The sequence below is a fragment of the Phyllobates terribilis genome, unplaced genomic scaffold (assembly GCF_046119375.1).
Source record: "Phyllobates terribilis strain yellow unplaced genomic scaffold, ASM4611937v1 Scaffold_11__3_contigs__length_659146591, whole genome shotgun sequence".
Lineage (NCBI taxonomy): Eukaryota > Metazoa > Chordata > Amphibia > Anura > Dendrobatidae > Phyllobates > Phyllobates terribilis.
In genome coordinates this window covers 595,148,159-595,160,475 of record NW_027362771.1, presented here as the reverse complement: position 1 = coordinate 595,160,475, position 12,317 = coordinate 595,148,159, and the positions used below count along the sequence as shown (strand labels likewise).

The window sequence follows — 12,317 nt, the reverse complement described above, 5'->3', positions numbered from 1 at the left end:
TGGAGCATTGGTGAGACTGACGCGCCCCTGGGCCTGTGTCGCGCTGCGTTGCGCACGCGGGAGCTTACCCGGAGCCGGATCTGTTTAGGGTTGTAGTCTCGTGGCGGTGACCCGGTCCGTGCCCAGGGAGTCAAACTGGACGGCAGTCTGTTAGCGGTAGAAAATGGTTGATGACTACGCCACCCGTTGAATGCAGCCAGGGGGCTGCTGCTGCAGGGCAGACCGCTGAGGCCGGTGGAAGGATGGTGCAGCGTGATAGTATAACCCCCAACGGGAGGGGTATGGCCTCAGGGCAGCCGACGTGGATGATGGGGGTAGCAGGAACCACTCAGAGACGGTATGGTAGCGTTCAGGGTCTTTACTGGTAACAACGATAGACCCTCCCGGAGTACTTGCTAGCGAACGGGGCCTGGTCAGTCCTTGAGCAGATGGGATCTCCCCTGGCCAGGCGTAGTTGTAGGCCTCCCAAGCTGACTGTACTCTTCTGGCTACCTTGCTAGAAGCTGATGTAAGTAGCCCACATCCCTGAGTGTACCGTGTGGTGCTCACCCGTATGGCCGGTGACTCGGGGCCTTCTAATGGCTTCCGCTCCACGATGGCGGTGCTGGTCCCACGCGTGTGACCGGGCCTTCGGGCTTCTGGGCCAGGGGACCTGAAATCCCCTGCCTGACGGATTCTGCTGCTGGGTAGAAGTTAGTCCCCACAGCCTCGGACTCCGGGTCCGGTAAAGAATCTTCTTAGTCAGGGTGAGCTCTTTAGCTGCCAGCCCCTGACTCCTTGTGACTCTGCTGCTTCCTATGCTGCTCTTGTCTCTACTCTTCCTGGACTCCAGGCTCAGGCCCCAGGACAGGGCCTGCCTGTGGAGCAGAGCCCATAGAGCAGCTCTGCTCCCTGTCTTCTCCTCTCAGAACTCCCTACCCTGCCTCAGCCCCAGGTTTATACAGGGGAAGTTCTTCCCCTCCCAAGACTGGGCAGGAGGTGTGGCATGCACAGGATCCCTGACCAAAGGACCTCCCACCTGCTCTCAGACATAACATTACATTACTGTGGAAAACCAGACCCCTGGGGTGCCACATTCCCCCCTAGTGAAATTTAGTACTCCGGGACTAAACACATTTAGAAAAACATAACAAGGCAAAAACATTAATAATACAATAAGAAAACATATAAAGATGGTTACGGCGTGTCCGCAACCGGGTGCAGTTTTGAAAAGCAAGGTGTCCATTTCACCAAAACAGGGAGACGTAACCAGGTAGGGGTCTGTCCTACCCCGAGTCCTTAACAGTCTTTTAGTCCATCCTGGGTTACGCTCCACTAACTGTACAAAGGATTCCCAGTAAATCCACCAAGGACTCCTATAAATAACTGGAAACACATAATATTTACAAGATATGGCCGCTCTCAGTCCTCGGCCAGTGGGGATAAGGATTGGCTGCTCACAGTCCTCAGCCTGTGGGGAGATGGGATGGCTGCTCACAGTCCTCAGCCTGGTTAAGGATAGGGGACACACGGGAACAGTTCACACTTGTCCCAACGGGGACCATATTTTAATTAGCAACACAAGTACCCCTACGGGTAACTATGTACAGTTCCACTTTACCGTACTTCAGTAACGGCATCCTCCTGCTCCTTCTTGTGTGTAGGCTTCAGACCCGTCCGGGTCCTCTTGGCCTTCCTCGTACTGGTAGTACTGCAGCTCCTCCTCAGTCAGACGGTGTACATGGAGGGCGTACAGTCCTTTGGCACCCTTATGCCGGGTGAAAGTAACCACATCACCCGGATAGAGATCACGTCTGCGGTGCCCGTCTGGGCTGGCATGTTGTGCGAAAAGATCTGCGCCCAGGGGTGGCACTGTGGAGGTTGAGGGCGCCGTAGGGGCGGCAGCGCCCGGGGTACTCGGCCTTGCGACCAGGCCGGGGGTGCTTTGGAAGTAGAGGGCACTGTTGGAACAGCGGCGCCCTGGTTCACTAGGCCTTGCGACCGGGCCTGGAGAGGGTCGCCGTTGATGACGCCCGGGGTCAGAGAGTGCGACTTTGGGCCTGGGCGCGGGCTGGTGGTGGTAGTGCCCAGGGCTGGAGGGCTTGGCCGCAGGGCTTGTTGCGGGGGCTGGAGCAGGTCGGTGTCTGCAGCGCCCGGAATCGGCGGCTCCACCAGGGGGCCCGGGAGCAGGCTGACGCTGGCAGCGTCCGGGACAGGGAGACTCCTCTTACCTGCTCCCGCGACCGCTCCTGCGTCACGCGTCTTCTCCCGGCACTGGTCGGGGCCGGCGACGACTGGGGCACTGCCGATGCTGGGCAGCTTAGTCTGCTGCCGGTCCGCCATCTTGCTGTCCGTTCCTGGTGTCCTCCTCCCCCCTAGTGGACCGTGGCCTACCTTCCGGAGATCCTCTTCTGTAGGCCGCGGCTCCGCAGTCAATCGTCGGGGTAGAGGACCTGGCGTCGCGCTCCTGTGACGTCGGCGTCTGCTGGGCTCCTTCCAGGACCTTACGCAACGTCCGGACGTGAGGCGGGGCTTCAGTTCTCGCACGCTTTGGGAGTCCACGCCCCTCTTCTTCCCGCGCGGCGTCCTCAAGATGGCGTCCAATGGCGGGAAAACTCCACGGATGGCGGGAAGAAGGCTGAAGATGGCGCCGGATGGCGGGAAACTTCACCGATGGCGGGAAGAAGGCTGAAGATGGCGCCGGATGGCGGGAATCTTCACCGATGGCGGGAAACTTCACCACTGGTAAGTTTGAACAGTCTTTGCTTTTCAGGCACGCAGTACCCGGTGGTTGCGGGCACGTGATCCTGCCGACTACGCCAAAGTTGACGCGCCCCTGGGCCTGTGTCGCGCTGCGTTGCGCACGCGGGAGCTTACCCGGAGCCGGATCTGTTTAGGGTTGTAGTCTCGTGGCGGTGACCCGGTCCGTGCCCAGGGAGTCAAACTGGACGGCAGTCTGTTAGCGGTAGAAAATGGTTGATGACTACGCCACCCGTTGAATGCAGCCAGGGGGCTGCTGCTGCAGGGCAGACCGCTGAGGCCGGTGGAAGGATGGTGCAGCGTGATAGTATAACCCCCAACGGGAGGGGTATGGCCTCAGGGCAGCCGACGTGGATGATGGGGGTAGCAGGAACCACTCAGAGACGGTATGGTAGCGTTCAGGGTCTTTACTGGTAACAACGATAGACCCTCCCGGAGTACTTGCTAGCGAACGGGGCCTGGTCAGTCCTTGAGCAGATGGGATCTCCCCTGGCCAGGCGTAGTTGTAGGCCTCCCAAGCTGACTGTACTCTTCTGGCTACCTTGCTAGAAGCTGATGTAAGTAGCCCACGTCCCTGAGTGTACCGTGTGGTGCTCACCCGTATGGCCGGTGACTCGGGGCCTTCTAATGGCTTCCGCTCCACGATGGCGGTGCTGGTCCCATGCGTGTGACCGGGCCTTCGGGCTTCTGGGCCAGGGGACCTGAAATCCCCTGCCTGACGGATTCTGCTGCTGGGTAGAAGTTAGTCCCCACAGCCTCGGACTCCGGGTCCGGTAAAGAATCTTCTTAGTCAGGGTGAGCTCTTTAGCTGCCAGCCCCTGACTCCTTGTGACTCTGCTGCTTCCTATGCTGCTCTTGTCTCTACTCTTCCTGGACTCCAGGCTCAGGCCCCAGGACAGGGCCTGCCTGTGGAGCAGAGCCCATAGAGCAGCTCTGCTCCCTGTCTTCTCCTCTCAGAACTCCCTACCCTGCCTCAGCCCCAGGTTTATACAGGGGAAGTTCTTCCCCTCCCAAGACTGGGCAGGAGGTGTGGCATGCACAGGATCCCTGACCAAAGGACCTCCCACCTGCTCTCAGACATAACATTACATTACTGTGGAAAACCAGACCCCTGGGGTGCCACATTCCCCCCTAGTGAAATTTAGTACTCCGGGACTAAACACATTTAGAAAAACATAACAAGGCAAAAACATTAATAATACAATAAGAAAACATATAAAGATGGTTACGGCGTGTCCGCAACCGGGTGCAGTTTTGAAAAGCAAGGTGTCCATTTCACCAAAACAGGGAGACGTAACCAGGTAGGGGTCTGTCCTACCCCGAGTCCTTAACAGTCTTTTAGTCCATCCTGGGTTACGCTCCACTAACTGTACAAAGGATTCCCAGTAAATCCACCAAGGACTCCTATAAATAACTGGAAACACATAATATTTACAAGATATGGCCGCTCTCAGTCCTCGGCCAGTGGGGATAAGGATTGGCTGCTCACAGTCCTCAGCCTGTGGGGAGATGGGATGGCTGCTCACAGTCCTCAGCCTGGTTAAGGATAGGGGACACACGGGAACAGTTCACACTTGTCCCAACGGGGACCATATTTTAATTAGCAACACAAGTACCCCTACGGGTAACTATGTACAGTTCCACTTTACCGTACTTCAGTAACGGCATCCTCCTGCTCCTTCTTGTGTGTAGGCTTCAGACCCGTCCGGGTCCTCTTGGCCTTCCTCGTACTGGTAGTACTGCAGCTCCTCCTCAGTCAGACGGTGTACATGGAGGGCGTACAGTCCTTTGGCACCCTTATGCCGGGTGAAAGTAACCACATCACCCGGATAGAGATCACGTCTGCGGTGCCCGTCTGGGCTGGCATGTTGTGCGAAAAGATCTGCGCCCAGGGGTGGCACTGTGGAGGTTGAGGGCGCCGTAGGGGCGGCAGCGCCCGGGGGTACTCGGCCTTGCGACCAGGCCGGGGGTGCTTTGGAAGTAGAGGGCACTGTTGGAACAGCGGCGCCCTGGTTTACTAGGCCTTGCGACCGGGCCTGGAGAGGGTCGCCGTTGATGACGCCCGGGGTCAGAGAGTGCGACTTTGGGCCTGGGCGCGGGCTGGTGGTGGTAGTGCCCAGGGCTGGAGGGCTTGGCCGCAGGGCTTGTTGCGGGGGCTGGAGCAGGTCGGTGTCTGCAGCGCCCGGAATCGGCGGCTCCACCAGGGGGCCCGGGAGCAGGCTGACGCTGGCAGCGTCCGGGACAGGGAGACTCCTCTTACCTGCTCCCGCGACCGCTCCTGCGTCACGCGTCTTCTCCCGGCACTGGTCGGGGCCGGCGACGACTGGGGCACTGCCGATGCTGGGCAGCTTAGTCTGCTGCCGGTCCGCCATCTTGCTGTCCGTTCCTGGTGTCCTCCTCCCCCCTAGTGGACCGTGGCCTACCTTCCGGAGATCCTCTTCCGTAGGCCGCGGCTCCGCAGTCAATCGTCGGGGTAGAGGACCTGGCGTCGCGCTCCTGTGACGTCGGCGTCTGCTGGGCTCCTTCCAGGACCTTACGCAACGTCCGGACGTGAGGCGGGGCTTCAGTTCTCGCACGCTTTGGGAGTCCACGCCCCTCTTCTTCCCGCGCGGCGTCCTCAAGATGGCGTCCAATGGCGGGAAAACTCCACGGATGGCGGGAAGAAGGCTGAAGATGGCGCCGGATGGCGGGAAACTTCACCGATGGCGGGAAGAAGGCTGAAGATGGCGCCGGATGGCGGGAATCTTCACCGATGGCGGGAAACTTCACCACTGGTAAGTTTGAACAGTCTTTGCTTTTCAGGCACGCAGTACCCGGTGGTTGCGGGCACGTGATCCTGCCGACTACGCCAAAGTTGACGCGCCCCTGGGCCTGTGTCGCGCTGCGTTGCGCACGCGGGAGCTTACCCGGAGCCGGATCTGTTTAGGGTTGTAGTCTCGTGGCGGTGACCCGGTCCGTGCCCAGGGAGTCAAACTGGACGGCAGTCTGTTAGCGGTAGAAAATGGTTGATGACTACGCCACCCGTTGAATGCAGCCAGGGGGCTGCTGCTGCAGGGCAGACCGCTGAGGCCGGTGGAAGGATGGTGCAGCGTGATAGTATAACCCCCAACGGGAGGGGTATGGCCTCAGGGCAGCCGACGTGGATGATGGGGGTAGCAGGAACCACTCAGAGACGGTATGGTAGCGTTCAGGGTCTTTACTGGTAACAACGATAGACCCTCCCGGAGTACTTGCTAGCGAACGGGGCCTGGTCAGTCCTTGAGCAGATGGGATCTCCCCTGGCCAGGCGTAGTTGTAGGCCTCCCAAGCTGACTGTACTCTTCTGGCTACCTTGCTAGAAGCTGATGTAAGTAGCCCACGTCCCTGAGTGTACCGTGTGGTGCTCACCCGTATGGCCGGTGACTCGGGGCCTTCTAATGGCTTCCGCTCCACGATGGCGGTGCTGGTCCCATGCGTGTGACCGGGCCTTCGGGCTTCTGGGCCAGGGGACCTGAAATCCCCTGCCTGACGGATTCTGCTGCTGGGTAGAAGTTAGTCCCCACAGCCTCGGACTCCGGGTCCGGTAAAGAATCTTCTTAGTCAGGGTGAGCTCTTTAGCTGCCAGCCCCTGACTCCTTGTGACTCTGCTGCTTCCTATGCTGCTCTTGTCTCTACTCTTCCTGGACTCCAGGCTCAGGCCCCAGGACAGGGCCTGCCTGTGGAGCAGAGCCCATAGAGCAGCTCTGCTCCCTGTCTTCTCCTCTCAGAACTCCCTACCCTGCCTCAGCCCCAGGTTTATACAGGGGAAGTTCTTCCCCTCCCAAGACTGGGCAGGAGGTGTGGCATGCACAGGATCCCTGACCAAAGGACCTCCCACCTGCTCTCAGACATAACATTACATTACTGTGGAAAACCAGACCCCTGGGGTGCCACAAGACCAAAAGGCATAATCAGATTCTCAAAATGACCCACAGGAGTGTTAAAAGCAGTCTTCCATTCATCACCCTCCTTCATGCGCAACAAATTGTATGCCCCCTGGAGATCAATTTTAGAGAACCACTTGGCCCCCACTAACTGGTTAAACAAATCAGGAATCAATGGCAGTGGGTAAGGATTGCGTACAGTAATTTTATTAATCTCACGAAAGTCCAGACAAGGACGTAAACCGCCATCTTTTTTTTTTACAAAAAAAAATCCAACCGCCACAGGAGACTTGGAAGGCCTAATGTGACCGGCGGCCAAGCTTGTCTGTATGTATTCCTCCAAAGCCTTTCACTCAGGAATAGTAAGATTAAATAAACGACTTTTAGAAAGAGTCGCTCCAGGGACAAATTCAATGGTACAATCATAGTCTCTATGGGGAGGCAAAATTTGTGACTCCTCCTCAGAAAAAACTCTCCAAAAATCCTGAATAGGTACAGGTAATTCCCCTTTATCCACAGCAGCAATACGTCCGTTACAACACTTGTCATAACACTTAGGGCTCCAGGACTTAATTTCATTGGTAGACCAATCCAGTACAGGATTGTGCAATTTTAACCAGGGTAACCCCAATATTACTGGAGAAGGCAAATTATCCAATACCACCAAATCCAAATTCTCTTGATGAATACCATTAATAGTGAGGGGAAATTCACAGACCTTATGAGTAACACTCTTCAAGGGAGAGCCATCAACAGAAACCACAGCAATAGGGGATGACAAAGTTTTAGGTTCTAATCTAAGTTTTTCCAAGAATCCCCCATCAATCACATTCAGAGTAGAACCACAATCCACAAATACCCGAAATTCAATTAATTCATCCTGAGCAGCAGTAGTGGCAGATAGGAATACTCCCTTAGAATTTAAACAGGCAATACGTGCATGACTGACCATTTTTTTTTCTTTCTTCATACGAAGCACACAGCTCTTAATAAAATGACCAGAATTTCCGCAATAGAAGCACAAACCTTCAGAAAGCCTGCGGTCTTTTTCCTGAGAGCGGGGTGCCATCGCTCCAATCTCCATCGGCTCTCCATTGTCAGCACAGACCCTCTCAAGACTCGGAGCTGACATAGCAGAGGATTTGCTCTCATTAACCCTTGCACGCAGTCTCCTGTCCACCCGTATAGCTAATTGCATTGCCTCCTGCAAGTTTCCAGGTGTGGGATAAGCAATCAGTAAATCCTTAACCCTTTCACCTAGCCCTGCAAGAAACAAGCTTTTCAAAGCTGAATCGTTCCACCCCACCTGGGCAGACCACCGACGGAAGTGAGAACAATATTTTTCCACATTACCTGATCCCTGCCTCAAACGTCTCAATTCAGACTCAGCAGATGAGACACGATCAGGATCATCGTACAACAAACCCAAAGCAGAAAAAAAACTATCCACTGATCTAAAGCACGGATCACTAGGTTGGAGAGAGAAGGCCCATCCCTGAGGATCTTTGTGCAAAAGTGACATTATGAACCCTATGCGCTGTGATTCATCACCAGAGGATCCGGGTCTCAAACGAAAATACAATAAACAAGCATTTTTAAAAGAAAAAAAATCTTGTTGTTCGCCAAAAAATAAATCAGGCAGACGTAACTTTGGTTCCACAAAATATGCTCCAGAACAGCTACTCACGTGTTGTTGGAGCTTGGCCACCTCCAGAGAGAGTCCCTGCAAGCGTTGAGCCAAATCCTGAACAGAGACCATGATGGAAATTGGAGGTCCTTCCTTAGAGAAATTTTTCTGGCTGGACTTACTGTTATGATCTGCTACAGGGACTAAGGAAAGACAGGAGATCTGTCCCTACAATAGAACTAAACTGGATCCCTACGATGTAACGGGGAACCTGATCCTGCGATCAGACCCGCTAAAGTCCTCGGCTAGTCTGTACGAAGACCTATAGATGTGAGGGAGGGATCCCTACAAGAACTAGGGACTGGGATAAGTTTGGACACCTCCTAGCAGAAATAGTAGCAGTCAAAGACAAACACACAACAAAAAGCATAGAGGTCAGAAGCCCTAGCAAAACTAACAGAGAACGGCAACAGAGCACCAAGCTAGCTCAAGAGTAGTAAATACAATGAAGTCCAGCAAGGCCAGGAGGGCGGAGCCGGATTAAATAGGCAAAAATGGTCATGTGACCAGCAAACTAAAAAAACCTAACAGGAGAGTTCTAACAGGTGGGGCTGACTAGTGCTCACCCTTCCTCCTCCCTTCCTAGGGCCTAGCTCTAGTGTCAGTCAGGTTTAAGGTCTCCTGCTCGGCGATAGGTGCAGAACCTATTTAGGAATGATAGAGGAGTCAGGGTGTAGTTAGAGCTGCCTAGAAGTCTCCACTCCCCCTCTCCCTAGTTGCTGGGCTTCCACCCTTTTCCCATCATTGTACGCTGGGTTCTTCCCATGCCTAGCATGACACCCAGACCCCAAATCAGGGCGCATTAAAAAAACCTCTTAGCACTATCCATGCTGGTGCATGCTCTCTGGTTTTCCCATCACTGAGGCTAGGCACCTTGGTGACACATACACTCGATCCAGGACTTTTCCAGCTGCAACATTACAGTTCGTTTGGCAGCCAAAAACTTAACAATGGTCCCCAATCTGCCATTAGGAGCTTGTGTACTTAGCTTTTGGGACTAATACAACCCAAAATTAAAAACTAGCATACTCGTCATTCCATACAATGAATTGCAGATAAAAAAGAAAAATAATATCAGAATTGCTTTTTTCATTCTTCCTACATCCCAACCCCCCCCCCCCCCCCGGAAAAACTGTACATATCCCAAAATGGTACCAATGAAAAATACAGTTTGGCCCACAAAATAAAAACATAAAGCTACGCCAATGGAAAAAAAATAAAACAAGAGATTTGATTAAAAAAAGTCATTAAATTATGCAGAAATTTGATAAATATAAGAAAAACTCATAAGAACTCGTTAATGAAGAATTGAAGATAACGTGTCAATTGTACCAAATGATATAACAGAGAAGTAGCAGATTCTGAATTTTTTTGCTCTAGATTACAGCAGACTGCTGGAGGTTTCAACTTCTCCTACACATGGTCATAATGAGATTAATAGATTATATTCCATTGTAGTTCCCAATATGTCCACAAGGGGCAGTAATAATTTTATAACGTTCGTTTACATAGAGCAAAGTCCGGTGATACTTACCTGTGTTGCTCAAGGTGGTTGTAGTGGTGGTACTTTACGTGGCTGTGCTTGTGGTGGAGATGTCAGTGATAGAGATAGGCCTTGTAGATGTTGGTGTAAGCATAGTATCCCTGCTGGTTGTGGTTTCTGTTATTTTGTATATGGTGTTAAGAAATGTAGTGACATCATAATCCGTCCCACCAACAATAGGTAAAGTCTACACAGTAGTTGTTTCTTGGAAGGATACTGGAATAAAGATAAGAAAGTTAGCATCTTACAATGAGTGTCGTATCAATCACATCCAGGAATTAGGAAATCCAAGACAAACAGCACGTCTACCAGTCCTAGAATCTGTAGGCATAAGTCAGAGCTCCAACTTCCTTATACAGGTCAGCAAATCCGCTGTGTATAATAAAATAAAAAAATTCCGCCTGCAGCCACCACCAGGGGGAGCTCAGGAGCTTACTGCATACTGTATAAATAGTGAGTTCCCCAGCTCCCTCTAGTGGTAGTCTTAAAGTATGTCATTACTTAACTATATATCTATGCAGGCAAGTTACATTTATTATCATAAAATCACATTTCTGACTGCTATAAAGATATCATAATAAATGAATATCCAGAATAATACTGAATTCTGTATATAGTTAGATTAAAAACAGTGTTCAAGTCTGTTCACTCACTTTAAAAACTTATTATAAATTAACCATAAACTAATAATATCTATGAATCACAGGAGACAAGGGGCTTGGCCAAGATCAGAAGAAGGCCAGATTTCTTCCATAAACAGTTCCACACTTGTCCACAGCAGGCGCTGCTCGATTCTATTGAAGTGAATTTTGAATAGTTTATGCACCGGAGTGGCATTGATTAAGATCAGAAGGTGTAACTAAACTTTTAACCATTTTTTGCTACGTTGTAGTTACAGTTGAACAGAAAGATTCACAGGATCCTGGTCCAGTGGCCACGTCGGTAGTTCGTGGCTACAAGGCAAGATCGCTGCAAGCCTTCTCTACCAGCCGACATCCCCGTTGCGTCTTCTGATCACTATACCTGTCATGGTGTCACAGTTGCAGAGCGATGCACACACAGCGTCACACCGGCTCTACTAATCGGAAAAGGCGCAAGGCATGTCCCAGGTAGAAGGAGATTTGCATAACTCTTGTTCTACCTATGTGGCCACTGAACTTGGATCCTGCGGATCTTCTTGATCAACTCAAGCTGCAATACTTTCTAAAGAGGGTTACTGTTTTTTCCTGGCTGAAGCTTTGCTTTGCTCACCTTCATCTGGTCCAACGCTGAATCTCCACCACTGCTCTCGGTAGCTGTTATTGTCTGCAGTCCTGACCTCACATTGACGGCGCTGCAGTCAATCAGTGAGATGAGCAGCTTGCACCATCAATCTGTTATTGACAGCAGCACAGTCGACGTGACGTCAGCACTGCAGACATTGAGAGCAGCGGAAAACTCGGCACTGGGCCAAGGGAGGCAGAAGTAATCAACAGGTTTGATTTTTTTTTTTCCTAAATAAATTACAGCTAGGTCGAATGGGTTTTTATTCAGCTTTTGGTGTCGGAAACCGGAAAAAACTCTAACTACTGTTGATCGGTGGGAGTCTAAATCCTGAAACACCCAACGGTCACTTTACTCAACAAGTACTAGAACATATCGAAAAATAGTTAAGTTTGTTATATTGAAAGTAGTCCACAAGTCTGTTGACTTTTCTTCGCGCTTTAGGTCTAAAAGGTTGTGGAGTTATCAAGGACAAAAAAAAGGAAACTGGAATTAAAAGGAAAATCTTGAGCTTTGAGATGTGTAGCAGATTCCGTGGACTGATAAGTTTCAGATCTTTAGACATAAGGCAGTATGAACATCACAAAAGAAATGAAAGATGTTTGGACTCTTCACCATGGTCTGCAGGCATCAGTCCAGGATGATGGAGGTTGGGAGTAAGGATGGGAGAAGTATTATATCTGGAGTTAGTGATCTGTTCTTAATTGAAGGCATCATGAATGAATTAATCACATATTTCCCTCTTGTTCCCTCAATAGCAACCTACAAACCGCAAGGAACTATGAAGACTGAGTTGGTCTTATGAAACCAAGAAGCTTCTGGTCTTCAGTACAATGGGATGGTCATCCCAGAGCACAGCGTAACTCAATATCCCCAGCTTCTAGGGCAGATCTTTGGAGGCATGGTGGTGAGTTGAGCTGACTGGGTCCGGTGCTGCCAAGGGGGAATCGAAATTGAAGGGGCAACAGTTTGAGATTCTCACCAGCCTGCTGATCAGTTTTAGATGTTTATCTATTTTGCATTGTGTTTCCATCTCCTTTGAACTTGAATTCTTCTTCACCAGTTGCCACCTAGTTTTCCTGACTATTTCTTAGCTTTCCTATGGTTTTACATACCCATTCTTCTTGACCTCCCATACAGGACACCATGAAACCACATCAGTTAGAAACTTCGAGGTATCTGG

General features: G+C 51.5%; 1 protein-coding gene across 1 annotated transcript in view; it reads right to left on the bottom strand.

The window, feature by feature from the left end:
• Positions 1–12,317, bottom strand: part of LOC141165386 (mucin-3A-like) — a 50,355-nt gene that overhangs the window by 37,578 nt on the left and 460 nt on the right. Inside the window, exon 2 of the mRNA XM_073650977.1 lies at positions 9,863–10,087. The gene's annotated coding sequence lies outside the window, so the exon portion shown is untranslated. The remainder of the gene's footprint in view (positions 1–9,862; positions 10,088–12,317) is intronic.